Consider the following 12381-nt stretch of genomic DNA (forward strand, 5'->3'; position numbering starts at 1 on the left):
CTAGAATTTCATTGACACTGTGTTTGAAATAAGCAATATGCATTTTACAACTCATTTTCTTAACACATTTATATTCAAAAGCTTCTTGATGTACATAAAACCTCAGTGTCGCCAGTGATTAGGTGCACAAGTGATTTATATAGAACTATGCTAATTCTTTGCAAATCAAATATTATACAGATATTTTGGATCTTAAATGAATAATTCAAATATGCAATGTTTTTCTTGACCTTTTAATAGAAAGTGACTTAGTTTCTAAAAGCAATTGATTGCTGTGACTTTCACTCAAGTCTGAATACTACTCTTATATTATCTGTATTTTAGGCTTCCCTTCAAAAATGTGGACCTATGATTTCATTGGATGTAATTTTTACATCGATGACTTTAGATCAGCTCAGTAAATCTTGAGTCTGAAATAACTTTCTGATGTATGTAGGATAGATACAAGCACAGTCCACAGGGCTGATTGTGGAGAAATCTAAGTACTCCGTGTGATTAAACAAGTGAAACAACACCACAGACGCAGATTTAAATATAAACACAGGGAAGGTGCACCTGTGGATTATCAATCATGTCACAATGTGACAAGATGGTTGTATAAGGCTCTGAAGGAAGCAGATCTGTTAAAGGATAAATATTTAAGAGTAAATCAAAAGGATAATCACATCCTCTTTGTATGTGTAGATACCTATAAACATAAGTTTAGACACAGAGGAAGGAATCATGATGAATGTATGGTCATTATGCCTATTTATTCATTATTTTCCTGAAATTTGAAAAAAGAGAAGTATGTGGAAGAATGAGGCAATTCACAAAGTAAGAAATGCAATAAGTCAATAAATTTTGAAAGATATACAACCTAGCTGGCAATCAAACACACAAAAATCAAATCAAAGTGTTTGCTGATGTGGTTGTTTTGTGCCTATTAAATAGAAAGAATATATTTAACTTGTAATGTCAAAAACAACAGTAGTTTCTCCCTCACTTAAATACATCATTAAGGCATTATTAATTACTTCTTGTAGAAAACAGATGGGAAATTGTATACTGATACATAATATTCACTGTTTTCAAATATATGCATAATTTAATTTGCCAGTTTTTGCGTACTAAAATCTATCTTACAGAATACCTTCCTAAAACTGAAATTTCTAGGTCAGAGGTCTATCTTATTGTAATCTTTACAAGATTGTAGCAGTTCAATTCTCAAGAACCACATCTAGAAATCCATAGTAAGATAAAGTCTATGATATAGGAAAACTATATGAATGATAATATGAATTGTGTATCAAAAATGATATTAATTAATTCAGTTTTCCCACAGTGGTGGAATGTTTATGTAAATTATAAAACACACAGTAAATGGAACACAATACATCATAAAACATGTTTAGAAAAAATATATGAAGTGCATATGATATATTGAATACAATTGTATTAAGTTACTTTCCTGTTGCTGTGATAAGACACCATGAACACGGCAAGTTACAGAAGGGAGAGTTTATTTGAGTTTACAGTTCCAGAGGGTTAGACTCCATAATGACGGGAGAGGCATGGTGACAGAGGTGGCCAAAGCAGAAAGCCAAGTGATCACATCTTCTAACAGGCACAGGAAGCCTAGAGCAACTGGAAATCTGGAAATGCTTAAGAACTTTCAAATCCCACCCTCAGTGACATGCTTCCTCCAGCAAGGCTGCACCTCCTAAAGCCTCCCCAAACAGTACCACCTACTGGAACAAAATGTCCAAATGCTTGGAGGCTATGGGGGACATTCTCATTCAACCATCATACTTCACTTGCATCCCCATAGACTCATGACAATATAAAATATAAAACACATTTAACCCATCTTCAAAGTCTCTAGTCTTTTTCAGTGTCAATACTACTCAAAAGTCCAAAATCTCTCCTGAAACTCAAGTTACTCCTAAGTGTAAGCCCTGTAAAATAAAATTTTAAGATCTTTATTAAAGGTTAAAACCTCATTCAGTTTTATGTCTTACAAGGTTTAAACTAAGTTCAATATTGTATAACTGTATTAATTCAACTGTGAACCTAAAAATTTACAGCCACTTTTGAAAGAGATGTATCTTTGCTCTGGAAATTATTATCAAATACATTAAAGCTGTAATGAAATGCTTCTAATGATGTGGTTATTAAATAAATAAATAAATAAATAAATAAAATTATTTTCTTTCACTATTAAAAAAAAGCCAAATTACAGACTTCCAACACAAAATGGAACCAAATACACATTCCAATTAAGGGAGGAATGGAGGCATACTGAGAAAATACTGGATCAAAAGAAGACCAAAAACCGACAGGGCAAACATCAAATCCACTAGCTCCATGTTCGACTTCTCGGACTTTACTTCCAAAGGGCTTACCTCCAGCTTTGCTGTGTGCAGCATACATCTCTCTCTTAGGCTGGTATCACTCCCTGTATACAACTTTCCTTGGCAGGTGTCTCATATCTCTGGCATCTCAAATGCCTTCTTGGGTTGTCCACTGCTACCGGGCTTCACCTTCATAGCTTCACACAATGGCCTATCAGGGCCTCTTAGCCCATCAGGGCCTTCTTTATGCAGGGATACCCTGCTGCATGCTGCCTGGCCTTGGCAGCTCTCTGAAACCATGGAGGAAGAACCCTTTCACTGTTGCATCTTCATGCCTCTAAAACCAGCACCACATAAATAAATAACACTGCCAAGTTTGGCTGCTGGCCTGGGGTGGACTCTGGCCTACTTCATTCACATCCACAGTACCAGCAACTTTTCTAAGCTGTGCTTTTCTAGGAATAGAGATCTTCCAGCAGAGACAGGTGGATCTCTGTGAGATCAAGGTTAGCCTTGTCTACCTATTGAGTTTCAGGCCAGCTGGGGCTACAGGAGACCCTGTCTTAAAAAAAAAAATCCTAGTAGTTAATCACTGTGGTGGTTTGAATGAGAAATATCCCTCATAAGCTCCGAGTATCTAAATACTGGCCCCAGTTGGTGATGCTATTTGAGGTTTAAGAAGTGCTGCCTTGCTGGAGGAAGCACATCACTAGGGGCTAGATTTGAGAGCTCTTGTAACTTCTTTTATTTTCAAAAAACATTCTATTTTAATTTTATGTATATGTGTTTATTGCATGCATGTCTGTAAGTGCACCCATGTTGTGTAATGCCCAAGGAGGTCAGAAGAGGGTGTCAGATCCCCTGGAGTTATAGGCAGTTGTTAGTCACCATGTGGGTGCTGGGAATCAAACCCAGGTCCTCTGCAAGAGCAGCCAGTGTTCTTAACTGCTGAGCCATCTCTCCAGCCCCCTCTTATGCCTTCTAGAAGATGTGAGTGAGCACTCACATCTGCTCCAACTGCCTCCTGCCATGCCTCTCCTTCCCTGATGGGCTCTTATCCCTCTGGAACTATAAACCTAATAAAATCTTCCTTCTGTAAGTTGGTCATGGAGCTTTATCACAGCAACAGAAAATTAATTTAGACAGTCACAGTATATGGTTGCACTCTTTTCGTTCATATCTGAAGTCTTCCTCACTGTGCTAACTGCATCACTAAGCTTTGTCGATTCTCAACCCGTCTCATCTCATTCTGCTCATGTCTCACCTGCTGATTCACACCAAGCTTTTATATACCACTTTTACAAAGACTAGCAAAACATATGATTTGCACCTAGACAGACTTTCCATTATTATAATCCACAAATGGCACTTTTATATACACCCAAGGTTACTGTCACCTGCAAATACTAAATTGTTCTTTACTAATGAGACTGATCATATGGAGATGCGATGTTGACATGAAAGAGCTTGCACTGTACAGTGCAAAGCCTTTATTGTATTATATTATCTCCTACTGAGTCGTCCCGTGTTTCTTCCTTAGTGCTGAAATTCTTTGCATCCAGAGTGCTGGAATTAAAGGTCTGCGTCACTATGCCTATGTAGCCCATGTTCAGAATATTTAAGTACTGTGATAAATGGCAAGAGGCAAGACAAACACAGGATGAGAACCAAAAAACAAATGAGAGTACAAGTTAACAAAATGTAATCTTAAAAATGAACAGAAGTCAGCTATATTACTAAGGATTTAGAAGCACTGTGGAGCATGGCAAGAGAGGGTCACTTTTTAAAGCAGGTGATAGCATCTTTCAAATCTTCATTTGTTTCATTGTGTGCTTAGGTCTTCTTTATGAAGAATAATTCTCAGCTCAGTGTGCTGGCACCTGCTTATAACCAGAGCACTGGAGAAGTTGAGAAGGGAATCAAGCTAAAGGCCAGCTTGGTTACATGGTGAGACTATGTCTCAAATAATAGTAATTATTATTTTTATAATGACTTTAAAAGTGAAATAGATATGGAAAACAGGAAGAAAATAAAGCCCCAAATAAAAAGGAAATTAATAAGGCTCCAGAATGCTTTGCTACCTGTAGATCAAGAACACAGATATGGACTGGAGAGATGGCTCAGCAGTTAAAAGCACTTCCTGCTCTTGCAGAGGACAGGAGTTCAGTTCCCATGACCCACCTGGTAGCTAACAACTGTCTATAACATAGTTCCAGAGGATCTAATACCCTCTTCTGGACTCCACAAGCATTGCACAACTTGGGTACACTTATACACATGCAGGCAAAACACTTACACACGTAAAATAAATTTAAAAAAAAAAACCCCAAATCATGGGGCTAGAAAGATGGCTCAGCAGTTAAGAGCACTGCCTGCTCTTACAGAAGACCTGGGTTCAGTTCTTAACACCCACATCTTGGCTGACAACCACCCTAACTCCAATTCTAGGGGTTCCAACACAGGTGTACTTACACACATGCAGGCAATACTTTCATGAACATAAAGTAAAAAATAACGAAATACTTTTTAACAAACCAAATCAAACCAAACAAAAACAATAACACCAACAACAACAACAAAAAAAAAAAACCACAGACATAGCTCCTGGAAGCTTGGCAGAGGCCCTACCCTAGTCTTCCTTTTAGAACACCAAGTCTAGCAAGATCACAGGTGGCTGGCAATTTTGGTTGGTTGGTTGGTTAGTTGATTGGTTGGTTTTATGAGACAAGAGTCTCCTTGTAGCCTCCACTGGCTTAGAACACCACATGTAGACCATGCTGGCCTAGATGTCACAGAGATCTGTCTGACTTGACCTCCTGAGTGCTGGGACTAAAGGTGCGAGCCACCATGCCCAGCTTGTGACTCACATTCTTAGAAGCATTAGGCGAAACTATTTAAGGCTTCATAAGACTAAGTACAGGCTAGACTGCTTAAATATTGTAGAAGCTTTGAGAACACAGTAGAGAAATCTAAAACAGGTAAATATCTCTGTTCACCAAGAATGTAGCTAAACAATGCTGATGAATGATATAGTTCAGGAAGCTATGGAAAGGAACACTGGGGGCATTAAAATGATATGACTTTCCTGAAGGGCAATGTAGTAATAGATATGTTTAATTTGGTATAGTAGCCATTGAGTTACTGTGCTAGTGTGCTAGTGATCTAACTCTGAGGATCTATACTGTAGAAATAGATATGAATTGAAGAATAAACCAAGAAACCCTTTACTTTCAAATATACTCTTTGTATATGATTTTTAAAAATAAAATCATGACTATTTAAAAGACCCAAATTTTTATGAATAGAGAAATTAAGTAAAATAAAGCATATGCCAGTTTGGTATTTATTAAGAGTTTTCTTCTTAGTGTGAAAAAATACTTGAATGTATATATTAGGAAGCCAAATAATAAATAAAAGAATAAAATTATATATCTTCAGAAATGACAATGACTTTTTTCTTTGTACTTTATTATATTTTCTAAAAATGTCTTACTGTCCTAATCAGAGAAAAATTCTAATATTTCTATAAAAATATGTCTTATATCAAAATATCACCAGCAGTTGTTTCACCCAGGATGTGGTAATATGATTTTTTTTGCATTTCTCTATACTTCGCATATGTTTATAAACTAGTAAATATTTAAAAATTAGTACTTTGTAATCAGAAAGTATCCACTTTTAAAGGAAAGTAATAATATCATATGAATTATTCTAAATTCTTTTTTATTACATTTGTGTGTGTGTGTATGTGTGTGAGTGTGCCACAAGTGCCATGCACATGTGTGGAGGCCAACAGACAACTTGTATGAGTCAGTTCTGTACAGAAATATGAGACAAGATCAATGATAGAAAAAATGGGAAAAGGGATTTGGCAGCAGGTTTTCTGGAACAGTCAGTGAGGACCTCAATACTAGATCCTACTTCACCTACATAGCAATAAAGCAGCAAGATCTCCCAGTCACTTTCCTGGCCACCATTCAGCCAAAGTAGGCACCAGGGAGAGTCCAAGGCCTGGATGCCAGAAGTACGAATGGTGGGCAAGGGGGAGTGGGAGGAGGAGGAAGGGAACAGGGAAGGGGAGAGAAATCAGGGGCCCAGCCCTGCTGAGAGTGCTCTCCTGGGTGTCACCCCATCTGTAAGGAAATCAAGAATGGGAAGAAGGACACTGACCCCTACAGAGCAAGCAGATTTATCAAAGAATAAATCTGAGCAGGCACTAGCCCCCCTCCCCACCCCACCCCCCAACACACACACAGCCTAGGATCTGGAGGAGGAGCAACCTCCCTTACCGACTGAGAGTTTTTACATGCCAGGTGCACTCAGGATCTAATATTTCTCCATCAAGTTCTCTCTTCTGCCTGGTGGGTCCCAGGGATGAACTCAGGTCTTCAAGTTCGGCAGCAAGCACTTTTACCTGTTGAGCCATCTCACTAGCCCAAATTATCCCCAGTTCTTAACAGTTTGTAAGAAAGATGAGATTGGTATGTAGGGGGCCAGCCTGTTTTCTTACTGCAAGTGTACCCAAGGTTGAGTGCTTACTTATTAAGGAATTAGGTTTATTTAGCTTATAATTTTACAGACTGAAAATCCAAACAACCAGCAACAGGTCCACTCATCTCTAGTGAAGCCCTCAGGGTAGATGGCGTTATGATAAGGATGAATGAATGAGAGACAAAGACTTGGTGGGGGGGCCCCCCGCTGGGAGAATGGGAGGAAAGGCCAAAGATGACCTCCTACCCCACCTCTTAAAGGTATCAGCACCTCTTAATATTGTCACACCAAGAGCCAACTTCCAAACATGAACCTTTGGTAGACAAATTGCGTTCAAATGAGAGCAAAAGGAGTTCTACTACTTAGCATTTTCATTTGGCACAGCATCTGGTTCCTTGTACGATAATGAGTGTTTAATTGAAGCTGGTATAATTGGAGAAAGACACAAGACAAAGGAATTTTTAAGTGATTAAAGGCTCTCATCCAAAGAACATTGATAAGTGGATTCATGTCAAACTGTAGGAATGGTTCCAATGCTGTGCTACCCAGCTTCACCCTGTTAAAAGTTCCATTTAGATGATGACAAAAGTCACCTTTCAGTTCTGTTGCTAGGAAAACCACTAAGAAGTTGTGACTGAATCAAGATATAAAAGATTTCAAGTCAGTGAATTACAAGTAAAACAGAAAATAAATAAATGTAATAACAAATGCATTGGAAATATTTAAAAACATTTACAAAGAGAATGTTAATAGATTTACCTACTTTGACATTAAAAACCTCAATGTCAAAAAACTATCATAAACCAGGACTTGCTGTTCTTTCAAAGGACCCGGGTTCGAGTCCCAACACCCACATGGCAGCTAACATGTCCATAACTCCAGTTCCAAGGAATGTGATACCCTCTTCTGGCCTCTGCAAGACACTCTACACATATGGTACACCTACATAGATGCACGCAAAATGCTCATACACATAAAAATAATAAAATATTTTTTAAAACTATCAGAAACCTAAAAACAAAAAGATGTGGAGTAAGGGTTACTGTGCTCAGCAGGACGTGGACAAATATTATTGTGCAAAGACGTTAATATAAACAGTAAGATAAGTAGAAAATCAGCAAGGATGCAAGGGAAAAACTTCTATAAATAGGAATGATTAAGAGAAAAATTCACACTTAAAAATATTCAAATGCAAATTAAAATGAATAGCCATGATTTTTTCATACTTAAAAAGGAAACTGTAAATATAAAGTCTGTTTTTCATTCTGGAAAAGATAGGATCAAACTACCAATGGTAGCAGAAACCACTTAAGAAATTTGTCAATAAAAGTTGACAGTGGTTCAAACTTTCAATGTATCAAGCTTAGAAGTAACAGTCATGTTTGACCCAGTAATTCCACTTAATGGACTTTATCGTAAAAAATAGAGTTCCAAACCACAAAAAAAATGTTCTCTTTTAAAGAAATGCTGAAAACTGACCCAGAAATATGTACTCACAAGAAAGCAAATACATTATGGTGCATTAATACCATTGTGTCATGCAGATGTTTTTAATATGTAAATATAGTCATTCTGCATTTAAGATAATAAAATAGGGCAACAGTCTGCATCTGATATAATTTCATGCAATAAGAGATGTACTAAATGTACTGCCTCTTCCTGTAAATTTAGATGCTGCGGCCCTAACCTCTCTCTAATGGTATTTAGAAGTGAGGCCTTTGGGTGGTAATAGGGTTAGGAGAGGTTATAACTGCAGAGCCTTGTGATAGTATTAGTGTCCTTCCAAGAGGAGGAAATGGCCAGAGCTCTTTCTCTCTACCATGTGAAGACACAGTGAAAAGACAGGCCTTCAAACTGCAGAAAGCTTTCTCATCAGGAGCCAAATTGACTAGAGCTCTCATCTTGGGCTTTACATTTCTAGAGGAATGAGAAATAAATGTTTTTTAAGTCACCCAGCTAACAGTATTTTGTAATAGTAGTTGAGGTTAAGACAAATGTATTTATATTATGAAAGAAAGAAAATTTCTGGATAATAGGATTTTTCTTCTTTGATGATATCTATACCTTTCAATAAAAATTTCTTCTATAATGCAAGATAGCAAAACACAATATAGAAATTGAAAATAATGTTTATTTAGCAGCTGTTCCAAAGATTGTGGTGCCTACACCTATTTCATTTTACTATTACAACTTATTTTAGTCTTGTTGCAGGTGCTCTATGCAGAGAGATGAGATGCCAAAGCTTTCTTTACTCCAGAAAGCAATTTATTTGTGATAGCTTCTGGGCCCGTGGGTTTGCACCCCAAAGACAGAGACTCAAACAAAGAAAGACCCAGTCTTTTATACCCTCCTTTAGCTTCCTTTACAGTTTAGTTTATCTGTCTCCCATATATGGTAATATACATATCCTGATTGGGTGCTCCCATTACAAGGTCTTAACAGGCTGAACTGTGTGTGTACTGCACTCAGGACTATGGACCATACAACATTTCTTGTTTGGGGAAGGCTTCCTACCATGGTTTGCTGTCTGATGCTGTGATAAACACCATAACCAAAAGCAACTTGGGGGTTTGGAAAGGGCTTATTTTAGCTTACACTTCCAAGTAACAGTTCATCACTAAGAAAAGTCAAGGCAGTAACTCACTCAAGAACTGAAGCAGAAACCATGGAAGAGTACTGCGTACTGGCTTTCTCTCTGCTTGTCAGCTAGCCTTCTTCTATAGCCCAGCCACCTGCCTAGGGATGGCTCCACTTACAGTGGGCTGGGCCCTCTCACATCAAACACCAATCAGGACAATCTACCATACACATGGCCATAGACCAACCTGATCTGGGAAATTCTTCCACTGAAGTTCCTTCCTCCCAGGTAACTTTAGGTTGTGTGACATTGACCATTAAAATTAACCAGCGCACAGCTCTTAGGTAGTTATTATTACAATCTTATTTTATAGATTCCTAACTATTCTGATATAAAACTTGTGAAATAAAGTTGATACTCAAAATACTCATTTTAATATCTAGAACAGTGCTCAAAAAAATTGTGTTGAATATTTAAATCAACTATATGGTACTCCTTAGAGTGACACAGCAGACTTCCTAGTACAAGAAAATTAACCTGGAAAAGTAGCACAAGGGAGACCTGGCTTAGCACTGTTCATGTCTCACTTAATCTCAAATTCCTGGGCAAGAATTAAGTTCCCTGCATTTGGATGTGTTCTTTGATCACCTGAAAAGTAAGCTAAGGAGATGAATTTTCCTCAGAGTGGAAAATATGATTAGAGTTCCGCTGTGGTTCCTCCTATCTTTGAAATGGTTTTAAAAACTGTTTAAAAACTGGAATAGAGCCAGGTATGGTGGCACACGCCTTTAATCCCAGCACTTGGGAGGCAGAGGTAGACGGATCTCTGTGAGTTCAAGGTCAGCCTGGTCTACATAGTGAGTTCCAGGACAGCTGGGGCTACAGGGAGACCTTGTCTCAAAAAGACCAAAAAAGCTCTCTCCTACCTGTAGGCCTCTCTCCAGGGTAAGTCCATCAAGCCCTCTGTGCCTTGACTCCCCCAGCCTCATTCACCCTTCCATCTCTGCCCCCATTCTCTCCTCTGAGTTTGGGCCCTGCCCCATTCCTTGTCTTGGGGCCCCAGACACTTGGGGAACCAATACTGCTTCCTGATCCTTTTCATCAAGACTAACTGAATGCCTTCTCTGGGCCCCAGGAGCACTGCTTCTGGGCCTGGCCCCACCCTCACCTCCCTCTGATTCCCTGGACCTGAAAGACGCCCCAGGTCTCTCTCCTACCCTTGGCCTCTCTCCAGGGAAAGTCCAATGCGCCCACCTGCCTTGACTCCTCCATGCCTCATTCACCCTCCCATCTTCCCCCGCTGCTCTCTCCTAATTTGGGTCCTGTCCCATTCCTTGTCTTCTGGCCTCAGACACCTGGGGAACCAATACTGCTTCCTGATCCTTTTCATCCAGACCAATGGAGTGCCTTCTCTGGGCCCCAGGAGCACTGCTTCTGGGCCTGGCTCTGCCCTCATCTCCCTCTGCTTCCCTGGGCCTGCACCACCAGCCAGCCTCATTCTGGGATGCTGGGGCTGACCTTTCCTCTTCCTGATCCTTTGCATCCAGACCAACCCAGCTCCTCAGTGCAGTCCCCAGGAGTCCGTGGGGCCTCTTTCTGCCCCATCTGCCTTTGCATCTCTGGTGGCAAGGCCAACAGCTGCCCTAGACCAGCATCTTTCCTGGGCCAGGCTTCCAGGCCAGTCCAATCCCCAAATTCCTGAGGCCAAAATCATTCCTGGAGGGATCCAGACCTTAGGAGAAAGACTGAAAACATCTGACTCTCACCTGAATTGGGCCTCTGTGGGAACTCCTGAAGACAAAAGTGAGCTGGCCACTCCAATATAAAATCAAAAGGGAGAACCGGAAGCTTAGAAGAACAAGCTTTTCATGCCCAAAAAGTAAACCACAAAGACACATAAAGTTCACAAAAAGAAGAAAACCTAAACTTGAAGGGCTGAGTCTCACACAAGAATCAGAAACTACAAAACAAATTCACATGTCAAAATCACAGAGAAAAAATAATAACATGAAAAACCAAAATAACATATCCCTACCAAATACCAATAGTCCTCTAATGAGAACCCCCTAGAGATCATGCAGGACATGGAACTCCAAAGAATGATTATAAACAAGATAAAAGGCTTCAGTGAATGTAAAGAACACACACAAAAAGAAATCAAATAACTGAAGGAAGACAGGAATAAACTTCTGAATGAATCCAGAAAAGAGCTAGAAATACTGAAGACTACTTAGGCTAAATGAAGAAGGAAGTGAAACACTCAGTAAGTTAATTAGAAACGAAAGGAGGAAGCCTCACCAATAGGATGAATGAAATGGAAAACAGAATATCAAGACTGTAAGATAAAGTGGACAAACTAGACAACTCAAACAAACATTAGGAAAAAATTTAAGAAATCACAAGAATGCAACATGCAGGAATTGTGTGACAGAATAAAATGACCAAACTTACAAATCATAGGCATACAGGAAGGAGAGGAATTCTAAGATAATGGCATGGAAATGGACCCGATCTTCAACAGAATCATGGAAGAAATTTTCCCAAAATTAAAGAAAGACATGTCCATACAAGTACAAGAAGCATATAGAACACCAAACAAGCAGGACCAGAAAAGTAACTCTCCATGGCACATGATAGTAAAAACACTACACGTACAAAACAAAGAGACAATTCTGAAAGCTGCAAAAGAGAAACGAGTCACATATAAAGGAAAGCCCATTAGGATTACAGCTGAATTTTCAGTGCAAATTGCGAAAGCCAGAAGAGTCTGGACCAAAGTATTCCCAGTTTTAATGACAACAGATGCCAACCCAGATTATTATACCCAGCCAAAATGTCTATTATAGTTGAAGGGGTAAGAAAAATTTTCCATGACATAAATAGGCTGGAGGAATTCATGTCCACAAAATCAACCCTTCAGAGAGTTCTGGAAGCAATACAAAGATCTGAAGAAAGGAATGACTATACCCAAGGGGTTGC

The sequence above is a fragment of the Nannospalax galili genome, unplaced genomic scaffold, assembly GCF_000622305.1.
Source record: "Nannospalax galili isolate Female #2095 unplaced genomic scaffold, S.galili_v1.0 scaffold53, whole genome shotgun sequence".
NCBI lineage: Eukaryota > Metazoa > Chordata > Mammalia > Rodentia > Spalacidae > Nannospalax > Nannospalax galili.